At 38.2% G+C, this 25588-nt stretch overlaps 1 non-coding gene across 1 annotated transcript in view; it reads right to left on the reverse strand.

The window, feature by feature from the left end:
* Nucleotides 1-4800: 4800 nt before the first annotated feature.
* The window catches only part of LOC104003774 (uncharacterized), a 33986-nt gene continuing 13198 nt past the window's right edge, over nucleotides 4801-25588 (reverse strand). Inside the window, exons 2-5 of the transcript XR_010155966.1 lie at nucleotides 23213-23266; nucleotides 12834-12893; nucleotides 10209-12225; nucleotides 4801-5946 (exon numbers count right to left, since the gene is read on the reverse strand). This is a non-coding gene — a transcript (uncharacterized LOC104003774). The remainder of the gene's footprint in view (nucleotides 5947-10208; nucleotides 12226-12833; nucleotides 12894-23212; nucleotides 23267-25588) is intronic.

Below are 25588 nucleotides of genomic sequence, written 5' to 3' on the forward strand. Positions count from 1 at the left end.
AATGTGAAGAAAAAAAGAACACATAATTGTCCGAAGATTTAAGATCCTGAAATGTGATTCAGTAAACATAGTCATCTGTAGTTTCAACTTGGAAATTAAAAACGAGAAGATAACTTTTATCCTGTTTTGAGGAAAAAAAAAAAAGCCTATATCTAAAGGTTAATCTACATGTTCACAGAGTAATTAAGATTGTATTAAAATGTCTTTGTTTCTATTTAAAGTTTGTTATTCTATAACACAGTAGTTGCTTTTTTCTATAAGATCTTCAAGGCTGAGGACCGAGGCTCATGCCTGTAATCCCAGCACTTTGGGAGGCCAAGGCGGGCAGATCACTTGAGGTCAGGAGTTCAAGACCAGCCTGGCCGACATAGTGAAACCCCATCTCTACTAAAAATACAAAAAATTAGCTGGGCTTGGTGGTTCATGCCTGTAATCCCAGTTGCTTGGGAGGCTGAGGCAGGAGAATCACTTGAACCCGGTAGGTGGAGGTTGCAGTGAGCCGAGACTGTGCCATTACACTCCAGCCTGGGCTACAGGAGCAAAACTCAGTCTCAAAAGAAAAAAAAACCTTCAAGATAACAGTTTAATTTTAAAACAATTGTTTAATGAAAAAAGGAAGGTTAGGGACTAGAGAATTTTTGAAACAATAATTATGATAGGAATATCAATAACAAAATGTTTCTGAAGCTATAAATGTAAGCTAAAAATATAAACATCATTGACTAAATCCAGTCTTTGATTAGAACTAGTTTTTTCTCTATTAAGGCTCTTATTTTCTACTAGCACTAACTTGTACTCAACCCTTAGTACATATTCTCTCACTTTTTAGTAACCATTGTTATGATAAATTGAAAAGCCATTCAAATAAAATTTTGTGTGAATTAATCTGTTTGCCAGAGTGAAAAGAGAAGTAACAATAGGTAAACAGAACACTTGTGGCTCTAAGTCAGGGACTTAAAGTGCTGCGCTTAGCGGATAATGCTTCTGGCCACCTAAAGTTTGTTTCTGAAAACTGAAAGGAGTTTCAGTGGTGATAGCTGGGATCACAGGCGACCGCCACCATGACCGACGAATTTTTTGTATTTTTAGTAGAGACGCGGTTTCACCATATTGGCCAGGCTGGTCTTGAACTCCTGACCTCCAGTAAACCACCCGCCTCTGCCTCCCAAAGTGCTGGGATTATAGGAATGAGCCACCACTTCCAGCCTACATGTGTCTTTATGGGAGAAGAGTGTTTCCTGTAGGCAACAGAGCAATGGGTCTTTTTATTTTATTTATTTATTTATTTTTGAGCTGGAGTCTTGCTCTGTCACCAGACTGGAGTGCAGTGGCACCATCTCGGCTCACTGCAACCTCTGCCTCCCGGGTTCAAGTGATTCTCCTGCCTCAGCCTCCTGAGTAGCTGGGACTACAGGTGCGCACCACCACACCCTGCTAATTTTTGTATTTTTAGTAGAGACAGGGTTTCACCATGTTTGCCAGGATGGTCTCTAGCTCTTGACCTCATGATCTGCCTGCCTTGGCCTCCCAAACTGCTGGGATTACAGGCGTGAGCCACCACACCTGGATGGGTCTTGTTCTTTCATCCATTCATCCACTCTATCTTTTGATTGAAAAGTTTAGTCTACTGACACTCAATGTTATTATTGATAAGTAAGGACTGACTCCTGCCATTTTGTTATTTGTTTTCTGGTTGTTTTGCAGTCTTCTCTTCCTTCTTTCCTTCCTGTCTTTCATTAGTGAAGGTAATTTTCTCTGGTGATATGATTTAGTTTCTTGTTTTTTATTTTTCGTGTATCCATTGTTATGTTTTTTGGTTTGAGGTCACCATGAGGCTTGTAAATACTATCTTATAATCCATTATTTTAATCTTATAATAAGTTTTCATAAACAAGTAAAAAGAAAACTAATAAAAACTCTACAACTTAACTTTGTCTCCCTATTTTTTAACTTTTTGTCATTTCTATTTATATCTTATTATACCATCTATGTCTTGAAAAGTTGTAGTTAATATTTTTGATTGGCTCATACTTTAGTCTCTCTACTTAGAATAAGAGTAGTTTATACATCATAGTTACAGTGTTATAACATTCTGCACTTTTCTGTATACCTACTATTACCAGTGAGTTTTATACCTTCAGGTTGTTACTTATTGCTCATTAATGTCCTTATCTTTCTGATTGAAATACTCCCTTTAGCATTTCTTCTAGGACAGGTCTAGTGTTGACAAAATCCCTCAGCTTTTGTGTGGAAAAGTCTTTATTTCCCCTTCACTTTGAAGGGTATTTTCACTGGATACACTGTTCTAGGGTAAATGTTTTTTTCCTTCAGCACTTTCAATATGTCATGCCACTCTCTCCTGGCCTGAAACGTTTCTACTCAAGAGTTTGCTGCCAGATATATTGTAGCTCCATTGTATATTATTGGTTTCTTTTCTCTTGCTGCTTTTAAGATCCTTTCTTTATCCTTGATCTTTGGGACTGTGATTATTAAATTCCTTGAGGTAGTCTTCTTTGAGTTACATCTGCTCGGTGTTTTATAACTTTCTTGTACTTGGATATTGATATCTTTCTGTAGGTTTGGGATGTTCTGTTACTATCCCTTTGAATAAACTTTCTACACTCCCCACCTCCTCTTTAAGGCCAATACCACTTAGATTTGTCCTTTTGAGGCTATTTTCTAGATCCTGTAGGCATGCGTCATTGTTTTTTATTCTTTCCTTTGTCTCCTCTATGTATTTTGAAATAGCCTGTCTTCAAGCTCATTAATTCTTTCTTCTGGTTTATCAATTCTGCTATTAAAAGACTCTAATGCATTCTTTGGCATGCCAATTACATTTTTTGGCTCCAGAATTTCTGCTTGATTCTTTTAAATTATTTCAATCTCTTTGTTAAACTTATCTAATAGAATTATGAATTCCTTCCCTGTGTTATCTTGAATTTGAGTTTCCTCAACACAGCTATTTTGATTTCTTTGTCTGAAAGGTCACATGTCTCTGTTTCTACAGGATTGGCTCCTGGTGTCTTATTTAGTTCATTTGGTGAAGTCATGTTTTCCTGGATAGTGTTGATGCTAGCAGATGTTCTTTGGTGTCTGGGCATTGAAGAGTTAGGTATTGATTGTAGTTTTCACTGTATTTATTGTAGTTTTCACTGTCAGGGCTTGTTTGTACCCATCTTTCTTGGGAAGGCTTTCCAGATATTTGAAAGAACTTGGATACTGTGATCTAATCTCTATCTGCTTTAGGGGGCACCCCAAGCCTCCTAAACTCTGGTTCTTGCAGACTCACAGTGGTACTGCCTTAATGGTCTTGGACAAGATCCAGGATAATTCTCTGCATTACCAAAAAGAGACTCTTGTTTTCTTCCCTTACTTTCTCCCAAACAAACAGAGTCTCTCTCTCTGTTCTGAGGCACCTAAAGCTTGGGGTTGAGTGACATAAGCACCTCTGTGGCCACCACTACTGTGACTGCATTGGGTCAGACCTGAGGCCAGCACAGCACGGGGTCTTGCCCAAGACCTGCTGTAACCACTCCTTAGCTATTGCAGGAGTTTGCTGAAGGCCCTGGGGCTCTACAGTCATCACATGGTAAAAACAGCCAGGCCTGTGTCCTTCCCTTCAGGATGGCAAGTTCTCCTAGCCTCCAGGTGGATCCAAAGGTGCTGTCTGGGAATCAGGGCCTAGATCAAAAACTGTAAAAGTCTACCTAGTGTTTTATTGTGCTATGGCTGAGCTGTCACTCAAACCACAAGATGCAGTCCCTCCCACTATTTCCACCCCTGTCCAAAGACAGAGGAGCATCAATCCATGGCCACCTCAAACACAGGCCATGGGGGGGTACTGCCAGACCACCACCAATGTTCTCATAAGGCCCAAAGGCTCTTAAGTCAGTTTGTAGTGAATGCTCCTGTTAATTATTTTTAAATGCTTTTTTTTTTTTTTTTTTTTGAGACGGAGTCTCACCCTGTCACCCAGGCTAGAGTGCAATGGCATGATCTCGGCTCAATGCAACTTCTGCCTCCCAGGTTCAAATGATTCTCCTGCCTCAGCCTCCCAAGCAGCTGGGATTACAGGCAACCACCACCACACCCAGCTAATTTTTGTATTTTTAGTAGAGACGGGGTTTCACCATGTTGGCCAGGATTGTCTCGAACTCCTGACCTTGGGATCCTCCCACCTCAGCCTCCCAAAGTGGTTCTTATAAAAGTACAAAATAGCTTAATGCATTATAAAAATAATCAAACTTACCCTTCTACAAATACTCGAAGAAGAACATCCATGAGAAAAAATAAGGCAATAGCTAGAGAAATAGAACGATACTCAAAAGGAATATAAAGTTTGCTGTCAGTGAAAATTAGGTCGGCAAGGACGAGAGTGACATCCAGTAAGACCAGGAAAACTCCAAATAGTCTAAAATAAGTAAATAAATAAATAAATAAATGCAAAGATAAAGGGGCATTTGTCCCTATAGCTACACTATATTTAAGCCACTGATCAGGTACCAAAATGTTATTATTTAGTATTAAGCTGCCCAGTGGCAGGAAAAACTGTAATGCCTTAGGATCTCAGAAAAATCACTGTTTTCACCCAATAGAAGCAGTTCTTAATAAACAAAATTCTCACCAAACCACTTCACAAGATATTATCATGGCCTTTTATAGTAGACACATCAGACCAACACCTCAAGAGAGAAAAGTAAAACTGAATTAAAATCACCTGTGTCTGTTTACAAACTCTTCTTAAAATTTGAGAATTTCATAAGAAGTTTATACCAACTTCTCATAAAAAATAAACCCTCATTAATCTGGATAATTCTAAAGAATTTATTAATAAAAACCAAATGAAAGCATGAGTAACATAAGCTCTTAAAAGACCAAGATTTTTCATCAGTGACATTTTCAACAAGTCCATGATTCCATATTTATGGGTGCTTCTAGCAGAGTGATGGGCACATGAGTCTTGAACTCTAAAGTACCTCCTGCCACTTGCTGTTACATATTCCAAATACATTCTCCATAAATTGATTAGACTATTTCCTAGTCTATGAAGGTGAATTCGTCTTTGAAGTACTTTTTTAAAAACTTGCAGCTCAAATTCAAATATTATTAATTCAAAAGGAAACAATTATATTGCATAAATCTATATCATAGTATGAAATCTTACTCTTATGTAGAGTCTAAATAAATTGTTTCCAGAATTAAAGAGTAATTCCAGATGTATAAGGTACTAATAAAACACTTTACTAATAATTATAGAATTTTAACATTTGATTTTCATTAATGTTACTTTTGCAGATGGAAGAAAAACAATATTAATATGTTACTATTAATCTTAGGCAAAAGCCACTTATTTGCAATTCTTAATGTCCAGCTTAAACCAAAATTCCATGATAAATTAGATTCCATTAGATGGGGCACATGGCTACTTAGCAACTGATGGACAGTGGAAATGCTTTTTTGTTATTTTATTTCAGTGTTTCTCATTGAAGTATTAAGTCTCATATATATATATATGTATGTATAGATACATATGAGACTCATATTTTTTTTTCTTTTTTTTTTTTTTTTACATGGAGTCTTGCTGTGTCACCAAGGCTGAGGTGCAATGGTGCAATTTCAGCTCACTGCAACCTATGCCTCCTCGGTTCAAGCGATTCTTCTGCCTCAGCCTCCTGAGTAGCTGGGATTACAGGCACCCACCATTATGCTTGGCTAATTTTTGTATTTTTAGTAGAGATGGGGTTTCACCATGTTAGCCAGGCTGGTCTTGAACTCCTGACTTCATGTGATCCGCCCGCCTCGGCCTCCCAGAGTGCTGGGATTACAGGCGTGAGCAACCGTGCCCAGCCAAGTCTCAGATATATTTAATACATGGTGTTTTCTATGTCTCACATACCCAAATGCAAAGGATGATACAATTGATGCACAATTTTCTTAATCTTGCTGCTGCAAAAAGAAGTAAAAATAAAATTAATCAGATTTCTTCTAACATATATTGTAAATTTAACCAAAAAACAAAGGTCCTTATAAATATAATTTTAAAAGAAAATCATTCAGAAGCTGTATAACAAAATGCTTTTTACTAATAGCTAAAATTTTATTCTTCCTGCTCCATGAGTATTTTACTTGTTTACTATGCTATCCAGAAGACAGTAAACTTTGGATGTTTAGTAACATTTCCATTGCATGCAAAGCCCCAACCCCAACTTTATGGCAATACTAAACTTAAACTTGTGGTCATCATCTCAAGGAGTATAGCATGAAGACAGAAAAGGGTGGTAGAAGAGAACTGTATTTTAATGCCAGCCTGGGCAAATCATCAAACTTTGGCCAGATCTCAGTTTCCACTGCAATAAAATAAGGTGTTTCAGGAAGGAGCATAGGGAGTAAATGATGCTCTTGTCATCTCCTCAAACTAGACACCTAGTGAACAGATACACATTAGCAAGAGTGGCATATGAGGTTGCAAATGAACTTCAGAGGTAAGACATTTTAGTAAGATATACTTCAAAGGAGAAACACGCGTAAGACTGGGCTCCTTCCATTAATCAAAGGAAGGAGAACCTGTTTGATGGAGCCTCCAATAATGCCTCATTTTACCTTATGGCTGGAGACAAGGTAGCTCATGAGGAACAATTTTTTTTGTCCTACTGAAGCCTCCTGTGTTGAAGGCTCTTCAGGAGGAGAAGCCTCCAACACAGGAGGCTTCAGTAGGAGAAGTCTTCAGGAAGTTTCTGTCATACTGAAGCCTCCAACGCAGGACTCAAATTCCACCCCAAGAGCCATGAATCCTAAGACAATGCTCACAGCCTGTGCCTAAGACTGAAGAACAAAGAGGGCAGATACTGAGCAGAACTGGGGCACTGGCAATTGGCCTTTGACATGAGCAGACATTTCTCAAAAGAAGACATGCATGTGGCCAACAAGCATATGAAGAAAAGCTCAATATCACAGATTAGAGAAATGCGAATCAAAACCACAATGAGATACCATTTCACACCAGTCAGAATGGCTATTACTAAAAAGTCAAAAAATAACAGATGCGGGCAAGGTTGCAGAGAAAAGGGAACACTTACACATTGTTGGTGGGAGTGTAAATTAGTTCAACCACTGTAAAAAGCAGTATGGCAATACCTTGAAGAGCTAAAAGCAGAACTATTTGACTGAGCAATCCCATTACTGAGTAGATACCCAGAGGAATATAAATCATTCTACCATAAAGATACATGCATATGAATGTTCACTGCAGCACTATTTACAATAGCAAAGACATGGAATCAACCTAGGTACCCATCAATGACAGATTGGATAAAGAAAATGTGGTACATATATACCATGGAATACTATGCAGCCATAAAAAAAGAATGAGATCATGTATTTTGTGGGAACATCGATGGAGCTGGAGGCTCTTATCCTTAGCAAACTAGTGCAGAAACAGAAAACCAAATACTGAATGTTCTCACCTATCAGTGGTAGCTAAATCATAAGGACTGATGAACACAAAGAAGGAAACAGACACTGGGGTCTACTTAAGTGGGGAGGGCAGGAGGAGAGAGGGGAGCAGAAAAGATAACTATTTGGGTACTGAGCTTAACACCTGGATGATGAAATAATATGTAAAAAAACAAAAAACAAAAAACCTCCCTGACACAAGTTTACCTATGTAACAAACCTCACGTGTACCTCCAAACCTAAAAGTTAAAAAAAACAAAATTGGTCTTTGATGAATGATGTTAGGTTAACCTGAGATAAAGGAAATCCCCAATCCTTCTAATCTTCCCCTCTCCACCTGGACCCACCACCTCCACCCAGGCTTGGAGAGTTAAGGCTGATGTAGATGGAGGATCAATTGGCCAAAAGAGGTGAATTCTCTCCTCAAGTTGCCATTCCCTTACTACAAGAACCTCTGATCCCACACAGTCTACTGGATCTCTGGGTATCAAGGAAATGTCATAAATCTGAACTCACTTGACAATGTCACCATACACAACCAAGTCTGACAGATTACGAAGGCATGAAGAAGTGGCTTGGGTGGCTTTAGCCCCTTAATCTGTTTGAGTGTCCCCTGAAACTATACCAAGTAAATACACAATTGAGACTTTTTTGGTTAAAAAAGGTGTACTATGTAAATGCAGCTTCAAGCAGTTATGTGCAGAGTTTGCAGGGAAATAACTATGACTCAGTAAATCCATACCCAGGAAAAGTACTGTTCCCACTCGGGAACAACAGACAGACACTCCAACATGAAGCAACACGAAGCATAGCCTCCATGTACCTTTCCTAAAAACAATTACTCAAAGTGCTTGAGTCAGCTGAGCAATGAATCAAAATGAAGAACACAGAAATAAGGAAGATGACTTACAGAGAAAAGATGATAAATAATATAAACTCAAAATTAGGTAAGTCTAAATAATAATTGTTAATGTAGCATAAAAATGTAGCAGGTGAACAAAAGCAATGGCAACAAAAGCCAAAATTGACAAACAGGATCTAATTAAACTAAAGAGCTTCTGCACAGCAAAAGAAACTACCATCAGAGTGAACAGGCAACCTACAGAATGGGAGAAAACTTTTGCAATCTACTCATCTGACAAAGGGCTAATATCCAGAATCTACAAAGATCTCAAACAAATTTACAAGAAAAAAACAAACAACCCCATCAAAAAGTGGGCAAAGGATATGAACAGACACTTCTCAAAAGAAGACATTTATGCAGCCAAAAGACACATGAAAAAATGCTCATCATCACTGGCCATCAGAGAAATGCAAATCAAAACCACAATGACATACCATCTCACACCAGTTAGAATGGCGATCATTAAAAAGTCAAGAAACAACAGGTGCTGGAGAGGATGTGGAGAAACAGGAACACTTTTACACTGTTGGTGGGACTGTAAACTAGTTCAACCATTGTGGAAGACAGTGTGGCGATTCCTCAAGGATCTAAAACTAGAAATACCATTTGACCCAGCCATCCCATTACTGGGTATATACCCAAAGGATTATAAATCATGCTGCTATAAAGACACATGCACACGTATGTTTACTGCAGCACTATTCACAATAGCAAAGACTTGGAACCAACCCAAATGTCCAACAATGATAGATTGGATTAAGAAAATGTGGCACATATACACCATGGAATACTAAGCAGCCATAAAAAAGGATGAGTTCATGTCCTTTGTAGGGATATGGATGAAGCTGGAAACCATCATTCTCAGCAAACTATCGCAAGGTCAGAAAACCAAACACTGCATGTTCTCACTCATAGGTGGGAATTGAACAATGAGAACCCTTGGACACAGGAAGGGGAACATCACACACCAGGGCCTGTCATGGGGTGGGGGGATGGGGGAGGGATAGCATTAGGAGATACGCCTAATGTAAATGACGAATTAATGGGTACAGCACACCAACATGGCACATGCACGAATATGTAACAAACCTGCACATTGTGCACATGTACCCTAGAACTTACAGTATAATAATAAAAAAAGTAGCAGGTGAAAATGTAAATAGATGATTCTAAAAGTAAAGATAAATAATATAAAATCATGAATAATAGTATTGATTTGAATTTTTAGGCATTCTTACACTAGGATTCAAGGTGTGGAAGAAGATAGAAGTAAAGGCAGGTTGCATTTCTTATCTTTCACAGATACAAGTCCAGTTTTATTCTCGATATTGATGGATAAAATGGTATAATTATGTTTTCTAAACATTTAAATATAAACATTGATAGACTAGATATGGGCTTCTGACTTGCATATCAACAAAAAATGCAAGGGATAAAAACAAATCAATTAATAGCAAAATATAGACAAATTTACAAAGAAAATATCAAAGTGTTTTTAATAAAGAAAAAGATGATAAATAAAACCAAACATACCAGAAATCATAAATACAAACATATTACTCTCATATTGCATATTGAGAAATACTCTCAGATAACTTTGAAATTAAAGGCATTACATGCTATAAACGAGAGACAAAAACTAAATTTAAATGACAATTCAAAAATAAAAAGATAGAGGCCAGGCGCGGTGGCTCACGCCTGTAATCCCAGCACTTTGGGTGGCCAAGGTGGGTGGATCATGAGGTCAAGAGATCGAGACCATCCTGGCCAACATGGTGAAACTCCATCTCTACTAAAAATACAAAAAATTAGCTGGGCGTGGTGGTGCGTGCCTGTAGTCCCAGCTACTCACGAGGCTGAGGCAGGAGAATCGCTTGAACCTGGGAAGCGGAGGTTGCAGCGAGCTGAGTGGCGCCACTGCATTCCAGCCTGGTGAGAGAGCAAGACTCCGGCTCAAAAAAAAAAAAAGAGAGAGAGAAAAAGATATGAGATACTAAACCTTAAAACACTAAAAGTTCCAATATTAATATCAAAGTTGAATTAAAAGCAAAAATATTAACTATGAACATGACTCATTTTTTATCAATAGAAGGTGGAAGCTACATGACACTAACAAGACCATGTTTAATGAAATGGGATTTGTATTGAAGGCAGGTGCTATCTCTCCCACTGGACACATTTTTCTCTTGTGCAGACTCTGGGGGTAGGGAGGTGGCCACGATGCAAAGCACGAAAAACACTGTAGTGACTCTGGTCTTCCTGCTCACTCTAGATCACTAAAACAGGGTAAGGACAATACAGGGGGATGACATGTTCATGCTGAAAAAATTATGAGTCACTTAGGAGAAAAGTAAATTTCTACACTTTATACCTTAAGACAAAGTAAATTCAGGGCAGATATTTTATTTAAATGAAGAAAATAAATTCAAAACAGAAATTTTGGTGAATATGTTTAAAATCTTGGGGTAAGAAGGACTTTCTGAGAATAACATTAAAGGCAAAATCACAAAGAAAAGTACAGATACATTTGGTTACATGAGGATTAAATGCTTTTATATAGTGAAAAGCAAGACAACCTGGGAGAAATTGCTTATATTACATAAAATAGAAAAAGGATCAATAGATTTAACTTTTCAGTCCAAAGCCAGAAAAGGATAAATGAAGCTGTGTCAAAGAACGTGCATTAGAACAAATATATTTACTAATATCAGAGAAATCAATGATGGCTACTGTTAAGTGTGGGAGGGGAGAAATGTACACTTTGCATCTTGATGTTAAAGCACATATCAGTATCAATAGCGTCACAATCATTCCCTTTGACACAGAATTTCCACTTCTGAGAATTTATAACAAGCAAATAACCAACAATATACAGAGATTTAGCCTCAAATATATTCATTTTTGTAACAGTTAAAAACTTGTAAAAAAATTGTTCAGTAATATCTGACTATTAAATGAATTATAGCACATCTACACCATGAAATATCACACAACTGTTAAAAATAATGTTGTAAGTGCACATGAATATATATTAACAAAAAAAAAACCATGATGTCATTAAGTAATAAGGTTATTTACAAAAGAATAAGTACGGTCTCCTATCTGTAAACAAAAAAAGTATATGCTTGAAGAACTTAGAAGTGCATGCATCAAAGTTTAAGAATGACTATATGTGGGTAGATTTGTTGATTGTATTTTCTAATTTTCCTTTAATGAACTCTTACATTATTTTCAGTTTTTAGAATAAAACCTATTTACAGATCTACAGTTTTCAAAGTATTTTTGCATGTTATTTTCATTTTATTACTAATTTTTTACAATACAATATCCAGTACATAGATTGCATTATAGCCAGTTTACATTTGAATAATCTGAAAGTTAAAGAGGGTTAGTGACTTGCTGAGTATCAGGTGAATGAATATATGATGCCAAAGCCAAGCACTGATTCCAGCTTTTACTATAAATCCAGTATCATCCCCCTGGTATGAAACACCAGCATTTCTCACAGGGACTACTGCAAATTCCTCCTGTATCTATGTAATGAGACTTTGTAATTTAAAAATAAAATAAAATGAAAACCTGCTTTATTTTGTTTGGAGTCGGGAAAGAAGGAAATGCTTGCCTCGCTTAATCTGTCTAATTTTGTTTCAGCCCTGGGCAGCTCCATTACAGAAAACGTATAGCTAATCTGCAGACACACAGTTTAATTCAGTGGCAAATTCAGGGTAATTTGAAGAACTACTTGTATTTGCCCTCTTTGTTTCCAATGTTTGTTTAGACACCAACAGCTTACAACCATGGTGAGTTAACTTCCTCTATGGCAGTACTTCCTCTCCAGCATCGACACAAGCTGGTGAATGGTTATACAACTGGGCAAGAAAGAAGCAGAAGAAAAATCTCCTGAATATGTCTGCAGTTCAGACACAAGCCAGTTTAAGAATGTATTGTTTCATTACAGTGAGTACATGGTAAAATGCCTTCAGGTCAGTGCAACAGGAAGTACTCTAGTAAGATTAGAAACAAATAAGAATAAAATCCCAATGAGCATAAAGAGGTCTTTAGTCAGCAAAATACATTTGCTTTTGCTATCAGTACTATTTGCTCATAGGCAAAATCTACAAAATTGGGAATCACACCATATCCAGTAAAAATGAGAAACGTTCACTATTGATGAGTTAAGTAGCATTCTGCATTCCTGTTTTTTAAAATAACTTTTAATGGAATTAATTTCCTCTAAGAATACTTTTTACATTTTCAAGCTAGAAGAACATTTATTTCTGAATGGATGGAATTTTTTTTTCAAAATAATACTTGACAAGAATTCAACTGGAGTAAATACGGTGCACCCTCCCACCCATACATTTTGATATCTTTCCACAGTTTCCCTTTTTCCTTCTTGCCTCAGCGGAAGCCCTGTCTCACTAAAGGTAAGAGATCCATCAATGGCTCCCTCCTTTCAAATTTCAAACTGACTTACTCATATGAAGCAACATTTTCAGCATCTCCAACTTCAAACTTGGAAAGTCGTTCTAACATTCTTTAGCCACCAAAAAAAAACAAATGCAAAATATATCATTAGATATTTGCTACACAAAATAGTGATGAAAAATATATTCGAATAACAAGAATCCCATGAATCTAAAGGATATAGTAAACATGACTTAGCTCACTGGAAGACCTAATATTTAAGAAAGAAAATTACAATCATTAACCAGAAACTCTTTCCTCATGGATACTTCCAACACTGAATTTTGCATATTTTTATCTTCTTTTCTCTGTCTCTTTCTATATATATGTATATAAAGATATATAAAAGAATATGTATACAGATATATAATATATAAATAATATGTGTATAGACATATCTCAAAGACATTGTGGGTTTCATTCCAGACCACTGCAATAAAGCAAAAACTGCATTAAGCAACTCACACAAATGTTTTGGGTTCCCTGTGCATATAAAAGTTATGTTTACCCTACACTGTAGCCTGTTAAGTTTGCAATGGCATTATGTTCAAAAAACTTATGTACATATCTTAATTAAAAACTACTTTATTGGTTAAAAAATGCTAATGATCACCTGAGCCTTTAGCAAGTCATAGTCTTTTTGCTGGTGGAGGGCGTTGCCTCCGTGTTCATGGCTGCTGACTGATCAGAGTGGTGGTTGCCAATGGTTGGAGTGGCTGAGGCAATTTCTTAAAATAGGACAACAATGAAGTTTGCTGTAGCAAATGACTCTTCCTCTCACAAGTGAGGATTAAGTGGTGAAGCCATCAGGTCCTGGACTTTGTTGAAAGCCTTTTTATTACTGATTCAATCTCGTTACTTGTTTTTGGTCTGTTCCGGTTTTCTATGTCTTCTTGGTTTAGTCTTGGTAGGTCGTATGGGTCAAGGATTTTGTCCACCTCCTCTAGGTTTTCAAATTTATTGTAGAGTTGCTCATAATAGTCTCTAATAATTATTTTTATTTCTGTCATATCTGTTATGAGGTCTCTTTTCCTTGTTTCTGATTTTACTTATTTGGGTCTTCCCTTTTTCTTAATTAGTCTAGCTAATGGTTTGTTGATATTTTTTAAACCTGCTTTTTGTTGTTAACCTTTTGTAATTTTTGCCTCAAATTTGTTTATTTCTGTTTGGTCTTCATTATTTATTTCCTTTTAATAATTTGGGGGTTGGTTGGTTCTTACTATTCTAGTTTCTTGAGGTAGAATTGTTCAGTGGTTTATTTGAAAGTTTTCTAGTTTTTTTGATCCAGGCATTTATTGCTAAAAACATACTTCTTTTTTTTTTTTATACTTTAAGTTCTAGGGTACATGTGCACAATGTGCAGGTTTGTTACATATGTATACATGTGCCATGTTGGTGTGCTGCGCCCATTAACTCGTCATTTACATTAGGTATATCTCCTAATGCTATCCCTCCCCCCTCCCCCTACCCAACAACAGGCCCCAGTGTGTGATGTCCCCCTTCCTGTGTCCGAGTGTTCTCATTGTTCAATTCCCACCTATGAGTGAGAACATGTGATGTTTGGTGTTTTGTCCTTGCGATAGTCTGCTGAAAAAATGATGAGTTCATGTCCTTTGCAGGGACATGGATGAAGCTAAAAACGCACTTCTTAATAACTGCTTTTGCTGTGTCCCCTGTTTTGGTATATTGTGTTTCTAGTTACATTTGTTTCAAGGAATTCTTAAATTTCATTCTTAATTTCTTTCTTCACTCATTGTAACTCAAGGGCATGTTGTTTAATTTCCATATGTCTGTATAGTTTTGAATGTTCCTCTTGTTATGAATGTCTAGTTTTATTCCATTGTGGTAAGATGAGATACCTGATAGAATTTCAATTTTTAAAAATTTGTTGAGACTTGTTTTGTAGCCTAACATATGGTCTATCTTGGATAATGTTTCATGTGCTGATGAAAAGAATGTGTATTCTGCAGCTGTTAGGTGAGATGTTCTGTATGTTTGTTATTTATGTCCATTTGGTGGAGTTTAAGTCTGATGTTTCTTTGTTGATTTTCTGTCTAGATGATTTGTCCAATGCTGAGAGTGGGATACGGAAGTGCCCAACTCTTATTGTAATGGGGTCTATCTCCCTCTTTAGATCTAGTAATATTCGCTTTATATATCTAGGTGCTCTGGTGTTTGAGTGCATACGTATTTACAATTATATACATATTACAATTATATTTCTTGCTGAATTGAACCCTTTATTATTACATAATATTCTTGTTTGTCAATTTTTATGGTTTTTAACTTGAACTCTGTTTTGTCTGATACAAGTATAGCTATTCCTGCTCACTTTTGGCTTCCATTTGCACAGAATATCTTTTTCCATTCCTTCATTATCAGTCTATGTGTTTCTTTACCAGTAAGGTGAGTTTCTTTTAGATAAAATATAGTTGGGTCTTATTTTTTAATCCACTCAGTCAGTCTATATCCTTCATGGGGTATTTAATCTATTAACATTCAAAGTTATTATTGGTAGGTGAGGAGTTACTTCCAACGTTTTATTGTTTTCTGGTTGTTCTGTATGTGTTTTATTCCTTTCTTCCTGTTTACTTTTGAAGTTGGGTAGTTTTCTGTAGGGATAAGGTTTCATTCCTTTCTCTTTCTCCTTTATGTATTGACTCTAACAGTGAGTTTTAAAGTTTTGCATGTTTTCATGATGGTGGTTATCATCTTTTTACTTCCAGATGTAAAACTCCCTTGGGCATTTCTTGTAAGGCTGGTCTAGTGGTGATGAATTATCTTGGTTTTTGTTTATCTGTGACAGATTTTATGTCTTCTTCATTTGTAAAGGATAGCTGTGATGGGTATAATATTCTTGGCTGAAAGATTTTTTTTCTTTCAGAACTTCGAATATATCATCCCATTCTCTTCTAGCCTAAGGTTTCTGCTGGGAAATCAGCTGTTAGTCTAATGGGGATTCCATTATAAGTGTGTTACTTTTCTCTCGCTATTTTAAAAAATCTTTGTCTTTGATTTTTCACAATTTGACTATAATGTCTGGGTTGAATGTATTTGGGGTTCTTTGATCTTCCTGGAACTAGATGTCTAGCTCTCTCTCAAGAGTTAGGAAGTTTCATGCTATTTTATTAAATATGTTTTCCTCATATTTTCTCTACACTTTTCCTTCTGGAATGCCCATAATATGAATATTTGATCAAATTAATGGTGTCCCATAAATCCTGTAGGCTTTTTTCATTCTTTTTTATCCCTTTTTGCCTGCCTGTGTTATTTCAAAAGACTTGTCTTCAAGTTCAGAAATTATTTCTTCTGCTTGTTCTTGTCTGTAAAGCCATTGATTGTATTTTTTCATTTCATCCATTGAACTGCTTAGCTCTTAGGGCTGTTTGGTTATTTTTATGATATCTGTATCTTTACTAAATTTCTCTTTCAAATCATGTTTTCCTGATTTCATTGACTTGTCTATCTGTATTACCTTACATCTCACTGAGTTTCCTTAAGATTATTCTTTTTTCTGTCATTTCATATGTTTATGATGGGGTTCTATTACTGGATAATTATTATTTCCCTTTGTAGGTGACATGTTTTCTTGCATTTTCACGGTTGCTGTGTTTCTAAATTGATTTCTACGCATCTGGTGAAAAAGCCACCTTTTCCAATTTTATGGAGTAGGTTTACTTGTATGAATTTATTTGTATGAATGGGTCTTGGATGTCTGTTCATTGGGGTATACTGGCCTTGGTTCTACATGGATGCAGTAAGTGTAGTCTCCATGTAGTTTATTCAGCTGTGATCCACACTAGTAACATTTGCAAGTTACTCAGTGGCCTAGGTTAAGGAAGTTTGTAGTGATGGTGGTGCAGCCTTGCCAGGGGTGGGCTCACTGGGCTGTTTCTCAGGGTAGGGGTGTGTGCAGGCACACAGTGGGTCAGAAAACTTGGAGTATGGCTTTATGCGGCTGGCCATGGTGCTGTCACTCTAGCCAGGAGCATGGGGATGCAGCTGCTCAACCAGGGCATGACCGCCAGATGTGCTTTGCAGGACAGTTTCTCAGGCCCAGGATACAGACACACAGCTGTTTGCCTGGCCTGGAAGCATGCACTTCAGGAGTGGCCTGAAGGGCTGTTTCCCATACCTGGTATGTGGGTACACAGCTGCTCATCTGGCCTGGGGCCAGTCTGCTGGGGGAAACTCATGGTCCAAATATATAATAGCTGCATAGCTGCATAGCTGCTAAGCTGGACTGAAAATATCTTTGCCAGGACTGGCCAAGAGGGGGGTTTCTCAGGCCTGGGATACAGTCAAATGACTTCTCAGCTGTCCTGGATGTGTGTCTGCTGGGGGTAGTCCATAGAGCTATTCTAGCTCAGGATGTGGGCACACTGCTGCTCAGCTGGCCTGGGTGGTGCCTGCCAGGGGAAGCCCAGGGGACTGCTTCTATGAGCCAGGATGTGGACACGAGGCTGCTCGGCTGGCCTAAGGGCATGTCTTCTGGGAGTAGCCCATGGAGCTCTTTCTTAGGTCCAGGACATGGACATTCATGGCTGATTGGCTGGTCTGGAGGTGCATCTGCTGGGAATGGATACAGGACTATTTCTCAGGCTCATGCAAGGTTGCACAGCTGCTTAGTAGTTGGCCTGGGAGTGTTTCTGTAGGGGGTGGCCTAAAGGGCTGTTCCTCAAGCTGGGACATAGGTATGTGGCTGCTTAGCTGGCCTGACAGTCTACTGGCCAGAGTAAGCTCCCAGGGTTGTTTCTCGGCCCTGAGACTCGGGCATACACAGCTGCTTGTCTCTCAGGTCTGAGAGACAGGTGCAAGGCCCACTCGGTGGTGTGCCTGCTGGGGGCAGCCTGTGGGACTGTTTCTCAGGCCCTTATTAAAGGCAGAGGGCTGCTGGGCAGGCCAGGAGCATGTCTGTGGTGGATGGGGCCTGCAAGGCTGTTTCTCAGGTTCTGAGCATGGGCTCATAGTCACTCTGTTGACCTGGGGGTGTATCAGCTGCTCAGAGGCTTAGGGGCCTCTCCCACTTGGGAGAGGGCATGTAGTGGTTTGGCTGTCTGAAGAGTGAATTTACCCTGGATGGGACTGCAGATTATTCCTCTGTCTGGAAGTGTGGTGGTGGGGGTTGATTTCCCTCCACTGCATTACTTGAGTTACAGCCAGTCCTGGGACCAACCTCCACACAGCTGGGATTGTGGCTTTAACCCACCCATGTGGGCTTGGTGTACTGAAGATAAAGCTCCAGTGCTGGAGAGGCACAGTGGCTACTGGCCCCCAGAGGAGGGCACACTCAAGAGATGACTCTGGTCTCAAGATGGTGCTGTGTTGCTGCAGCTTAAGTCTCTGGGGGTGGGAAGTCTTCACCTTGTACTCCTAGTCCAGGACATGCAGCTGTGCCAATTCTTGGCAATACTCCAAACTGGCCGGAGGGCTTGCAAAGACTGTGAGATTCTCCTGTTGTAAAGACTTTGTGTTTGTGATGGCAGTGGGGCTGGTGGGGATCTTCTGCCTACCTTCACCCTGCAATGAGAAGTCCCTCCTATCTCTGGGCCAATTCAATCCAGATGGAGCAGAAGGGGCTGCACAGGCTGAGTGCTTCCATGCTGTGGCAACTTCCAGTCACCACAGATGTGTCTCCACTCCTTTGCTGCACTCCAGGACTATCCCTTTGATACTCTAATCAAATCTTAGATGTGTATTTCTTGCCTCGGTTCTTTTTTGTAGGGGAGATGAGCACCAGGCATCTCTAGTCACCCATCTTGCTTGATTTAGCATAATTCATAAGGGCCCCAGGATTTTCAGAATAGTCAATGATTGCTGGCTTCAACTTAAAAGTCACCAGCTTCATTAGCCCCTAACAAGAGAATTGGCCTGTGCTTTGAAGATGTGAAACCATGCGTTGACTTCTCCTCTCTAAATATAAAAGTCCTAGATGGCAACTTCTTCCAATAAAAGGCTATCTTGTCTACACTGAAAATGTGTTGTTTAGTTTGGCCACCTTCATCAATTATCTCAGCTAGATCTTCTGGGTAACTTGCAGCTGCTTCTGCATTGGCACTTGCTGTTTACCTTGCACTTTTATGTGATGGAGATGGCTTCTTTCCTTAAACCTCATGAACCAACCTTTTAGCTTCAAGCTTTTCTTCTGCAGCTTCCTTACCTCTCCCAGGCTTCACTGAATCAAAGAGAGTGAGGGCCTTGTCCTGGATTAGGCTTTGGCTTAAGGGAATGCTGTGGCTGGTTTGATCCTTTATCCAGACCACTAAAACATTCTCCATATTAGCAATCAGACTGTTTTGCTTTCTCAACATTTGTATGTTCACTGGAGTAGCAGTCTTAATTTTCTTCAAGAAGTTTTTTTGGCTTTTCTGTTTTGTTTTGTTTTGGTTTTTGTTTTTGTTTTTGTTTTACATTCACAACTTGGCTGAACTGGTGCAAGAAGTCTAGCCTTCCTCACAATCATTTCTAGCTTTTGGTTTAAAGTGAGAGACATGTGACTCTTCCTTTCACTAGGACACTCAAAGACCATCATAGGCTTATTAAATGGCCTACTTTCAATATTGTTGTGTCTCAGGGAATAGGGAGGCCCAAGGAGAAGGAGAGAGATGGGGGAATGGCTAGTCAGTGGAGCAGTCAGAACAAACATGTCATTGATTAGGCTTGTCATCTTAATATGGACATGGTTCGTGTTGCCCCAAAACAATTACAATAGTAACATCAAAGATCAATGATCACAGATCACCATAACAGATATGATAATAAAAAGTTTGGAATATTGCAAGAATTATTAAAATGTGACAGAGACACAAAGTGAGAACACGTTGTTGGAAAAATAAAACCAGGAGACTTGCTCAATGTAGGGTTGCTACAAACCTTCAGTTTACAAAAAAGTAACATCTGAGGGGCAATAAAGTAAAGCACAATAAAACAAGATATACCTGCATATACACACACATATATGTATATATAAACTATATATGTGTATATATACATATATATGCTAAAGGATATATACATATGTTTACATATATATATACGCACATGCTCATATATATATTAAAGGATATATATATGACTACTGATGTTATTAATTTGGGTCAGTGCTAAAGAATATATCTATATATAGATATATATACACACATTTAAATATGCACATATGTAGACATGTATATAGACATGTATATAGATATGTGTATATATACACACAAATACATATATCTATATATACTACATATATAGCTAAAAGATATATCTGTGTATATATATACACACACATATATACATATGTGTTATATGTCTGTGTGTGTGTGGATATATCCTTTAGCACTGACCCAAATTAATAACATCAGTAGTTTTCAATGACACCACCATTGAAAGGTGAGTTATATCAAAGATATATCAAATTAGCGAAAGACTACTGATGTCATTTTATCCAGGCCAGTGCTAACGATTAAAAATGTACACATCAGGTCAAGTGACTTCAGAGACATACTTTTCTGGTTGAAATTATGTACAATTGCTCTACATTCATAAACTGGCTGAACTCTGAAAATTTATATGTCAATGATTTGGAATCTACTATTAATATATCATTTTTTCCTAGAAGAAAACCTTATATTATGTAAAGGTGCTCTTGGGCCTTAACAAACAATCTAATGAATCACAATTTAAGTGCAGTTCTTTATTACTTCATTTGTGAGTGAATTTTACCAATCTTAATATATGCCTCTCTTCTTTCTCTCTGTATTTTGAAATCTCGCCCATCATTGATGACTCTACCACACATTACTCTTTTTAATTCAATGGGGTAATAGCTAAAGGATTAAAAATGAACACAGCAAGACTCCACATGTTATCCTAGACTTAATTTTCTGATACAAATTAGCAATAATTATTCTACAATTTATAATCTAGTTACCCTGAAAAATGGACATTAATCAGTTATTTATTTGAAACATGGTATTTAATTTTTCTCTGGAAATGAGGTTTTAGATGTTTGTAATGGAATTTTTCAGCCTGTGAAAAAAACTTAATGAATCAAGTTTATATACATTTCTTTACTCCTAAACCTAATACCCAAGTTACTGTTTCTGGCAAAATTTACATAAAATCAACTTCAGTTTGTAAACACCCACCTTGCTTGCCCTTGTAATTTTCTGCCTTCTCACGTTCAAATACCACTAGTAACTCTTCACCAATCATGGATGTCTTTCCTGCCCCTCAGATAGGGTTAAGTAACTACAGACCCAAGGCAGGGCCTCCATACAATCTGATGGTGGGTTTACCTTTGGGGCAGTAGCCTCATGTGGTAACAGACGAAGAGACCAGGGGTCTATTAGCTTTGTTCTTTTCTGTTGAGAGCTCTTCAGCTCCCTGCCCACTGTTACCTCCTCCTTGCACCAAATAGGACTGTTGCCTCTTTTGGCTCACTCTAGTAGAGCGTCATACAATACACACGTTCTCATATTTTCCTAAGGTTTCAGGGTGCTGCTAAATAAGGGTGACCAATGGAATAGGAATAAGAAGCATTCCTCTTAAGACCTATTCCTCTTTTATCCAACTAGATCAAAGAAAGAAAGGTACATGCAGATACTACAGTAATAAGACTTTAGAAAACAGTGTCTAAAACACTCTGTATTGTTATGGATGCTCCATACAATGAACTTCCCAAATCTGAATCTCTCTTTTCTACATGTATACTTTTGTGTGTGTCTATGTGTGTGTTTATATCTAGCTTTTTATTTACTTAAACCTCAAATTTTGTGGAAGGTCCGTTCATGTGTTACTGTTGTCATTTCACTGAAGGCAGTGCTGATGGAGTAAAAAGGTACATAGACATATAATGAATTTCTCTTTTTTGACACTATTAGCAAATACATTTTTTGCACCAAAAGGAGTAGATTTTCCATAAATATGAAATATATACATATGTAATAAGTAAGGGTATGCAAATCCTACCACATAAGCCCAGTAAGTGAAGTCCAACAATTAACAGAGACTCATTTATCAATGGTCAGTTAATCAGAGATTAATTAAATTATATATAAATTAAACCTATGTACATATTAGAAATACATTTTAGCCAGGCGCCGTGGCTCACATGACTGTAAACCCAGCAGTTTGGGAGGCTGAGGTGGGTGGATCACGAGGGCAGGAGTTCAAGACCAGCCTGGCCAATATAGTGAAACCCCGCCCCTACCAAAAATACAAAAAATTAGTCTGGCATGGTGGCACGTGACTGCAGTCCCAGCTACTCAGGAGGCTGAGGCAGGAAAATCGCTTGAACCCGGGAGATGGAGGTTACAGTGAACCGAGATCGCGCCACTGCACTCCAGCTTGGGCAACAGCGAGACTTCATCTCAAATAATAATAATAATAATAATAGAAATACATTTTAATTTGCCCATGTCTCCAACATCCTATAAAATAAATTCTTTTAAAAATTTATTTATTGGCTTAAAAATCAGTACTGCATACAAAACTCACATGCTATTGCTTAATGAGCAACTACAGAATTCTCACCTAGATGTTTCCTTAATCAGCCACTGATTAAACACAATCCTTTTATTCCTTCTGTAAAATCTTCATTCATTTTGCAAGGTTTCTTGAGCATTACACTGTAATTAACTTGAATCAGGTTTTCCATATTACTTACAACTTTATGATTTATTTCCAGGAGAGGTTTTCACATGACTGGGAAAACCCTCCACCACCTCCTTCCTTTCACTGATCATGCTAGTCTCTCCTGCCCATGAGACACAGTGAAGTACCCGCACACCTGAGGAAAGTGGCATCCAGTGAGGTGATGGGTTTGGGTTGGGTCTAGGCACCAACCTCACATGTGGACAGAGCTCTCGAGGGTGTGGGACAAGTCCACGTTCCATTAGCTCTGTTCTTTTTTTCCCAGGGCTTCACTACTCCTTATTGGCTGCTATCTCCTCCATGTTGCAAATAGGATTCTCTCCTTTCTTGGAACACTATGGTAGGGTCTCAAACTCAGGAAACCTGAATCCCTTGAAAAATTGCCTACTAGAAATTGAGGGTGACAAATACACTAACAGGAAGAAGCAGCTCTCCTACCAACTGACCTCCTTATACAACTCCTTCAAAAAAGGATGCAAAGTTATCTACAAATGCTACAATGAGAATTGGAAACCCTGTTAAAAAACACTCTGTATGGCCATGCAGGCTCCTGAGAGTAAATTCCACAAATGTCCATCTGTCTCCGGGTTTTGTGTTTCCATTTTGCGCATGGGTTTGTTTGTGTAAATGTGTTGACAAAAGTGTGTATGGATGAAGATGGATGGATATATTTGTGTATGTGCTTGGTGTGTGTATAGCTCTAAGCACTCTTATGCATACGTGTGTCTTCATGTATTTATAACTCACCTTTTACTGATAGGTGACACCAGGGCTGCTCCTTTAAATTCACCTGTGTGTGGGCTAGAGGATGATAAAAGAATACAGTCAGATAGGAGACACGATTCTAAATTTACTTTTTTGGAAAATTAGCTTTTATTACTCTAGACAGAAACCAATTAATTCCTGTCAGAAATCTGAGTCCCATAAAAAAACTGCTTAGTAGGAACTAAGGGAGGCAAATACACTAACAGGAAGAGGCAACTCTCCTATGACCAGCTCCTTTTTATACAACTCCACCAAAGAAGGATGCAAAGTTACTAACAAATGCTACAATGAGACGAATTGGAAACTCTGTTAAAAAAAAAAAAAAAAATCTCTATGGCCATGCAGGCTCCTGAGAGTAAATTCCACAAATGTCCATCAGTTTCCTTTCTCCTTATTTTAGGTTTCCATCCTGTGCATGGATTAGTTTGTGTAGTTTGTGTGGTGAAGAGAAGCGTGGATGGATAGATGGATGAATGGATGGATGATGGATGGATGGATATATTTGCTCATGTGCCTGTGTGTGTGTATAGTTCTATGCACACTTATGCTGATGGGTGACTTTTTTTAACTATCTATTACTCACCTTTCTTTCGCAGGTGCCTCCTTGGTTGCTCCTTTAAATTCATTTGTATCTCAAAATAATAAGAGCTATATGACAAACCCACAGCCAATATCATACTGAATGGGCAAAAACTGGAAGCATTTCCTTTGAAAACAGGCACAAGACAGGGATGCCCTCTCTCACCACTCCTATTCAACATAGTGTTGGAAGTTCTGGCCAGGGCAATTAGGCAGGAGAAGGAAATAAAGGGTATTCAATTAGGAAAAGAGGAAGTCAAATTGTCCCTGTTTGCAGACGACATGATTGTATATCTAGAAAACCTCATTGTCTCAGCCCAAAATCTCCTTAAGCTGATAAGCAACTTCAGCAAAGTCTCAGGATACAAAATCAATGTACAAAAATCACAAGCATTCTTATACACCAACAACAGACAAACGGAGAGCCAAATCATGAGTGAACTCCCATTCACAATTGCTTCAAAGAGAATAAAATACCTAGGAATCCAACTTACAAGGGATGTGAAGGACCTCTTCAAGGAGAACTACAAACCACTGCTCAAGGAAATAAAAAAGGATACAAACAAATGGAAGAACGTTCCATGCTCATGGGTAGGAAGAATCAATATCGTGAAAATGGCCATACTGCCCAAGGTAATTTACAGATTCAATGCCATCCCCATCAAGCTACCAATGACTTTCTTCACAGAATTGGAAAAAACTAAAGTTCATATGGAACCAAAAAAGAGCCTGCATCGCCAAGTCAATCCTAAGCCAAAAGAACAAAGCTGGAGGCATCACACTACCTGACTTCAAACTATACTACAAGGCTACAGTAACCAAAACAGCATGGTACTGGTACCGAAACAGAGATATAGATCAATGGAACACAACAGAGCCCTCAGAAATAATGCCGCATATCTACAACTATCTGATCTTTGACAAACCTGAGAAAAACAAGAAATGGGGAAAGGATTCCCTATTTAATAAATGGTGCTGGGAAAACTGGCTAGCCATATGTAGAAAGCTGAAACTGGATCCCTTCCTTACACCTTATACAAAAATCAATTCAAGATGGATTAAAGACTTAAACGTTAGACCTAAAACCATAAAAACCCTAGAAGAAAACCTAGGCATTACCATTCAGGACATAGGCATGGGCAAGGACTTCATGTCTAAAACACCAAAAGCAATGGCAACAAAAGCCAAAATTGACAAATGGGATCTAATTAAACTAAAGAGCTTCTGCACAGCAAAAGAAACTACCATCAGAGTGAACAGGCAAACTACAAAATGGGAGAAAATTTTCGCAACCTACTCATCTGACAAAGGGCTAATATCCAGAATCTGCAATGAACTCAAACAAATTTACAAGAAAAAAACAAACAACCCCATCAAAAAGTGAGCAAAGGACATGAACAGACACTTCTCAAAAGAAGACATTTATGCAGCCAAAAGACACATGAAAAAATGCTCATCATCACTGGCCATCAGAGGAATGCAAATCAAAACCACAATGACATACCATCTCACACCAGTTAGAATGGCAATCATTAAAAAGTCAGGAAACAACAGGTGCTGGAGAGGATGTGGAGAAATAGGAACACTTTTACACTGTTGGTGGGACTGTAAACTAGTTCAACCATTGTGGAAGTCAGTGTGGCGATTCCTCAGGGATCTAGAACTAGAAATACCATTTGACCCAGCCATCCCATTACTGGGTATATACCCAAAGGACTATAAATCATGCTGCTATAAAGACACATGCACACGTATGTTTATTGCGGCACTATTCACAAT

Source organism: Pan troglodytes, chromosome 23, assembly GCF_028858775.2.
Source record: "Pan troglodytes isolate AG18354 chromosome 23, NHGRI_mPanTro3-v2.0_pri, whole genome shotgun sequence".
Classification (NCBI taxonomy): Eukaryota; Metazoa; Chordata; class Mammalia; order Primates; family Hominidae; genus Pan; species Pan troglodytes.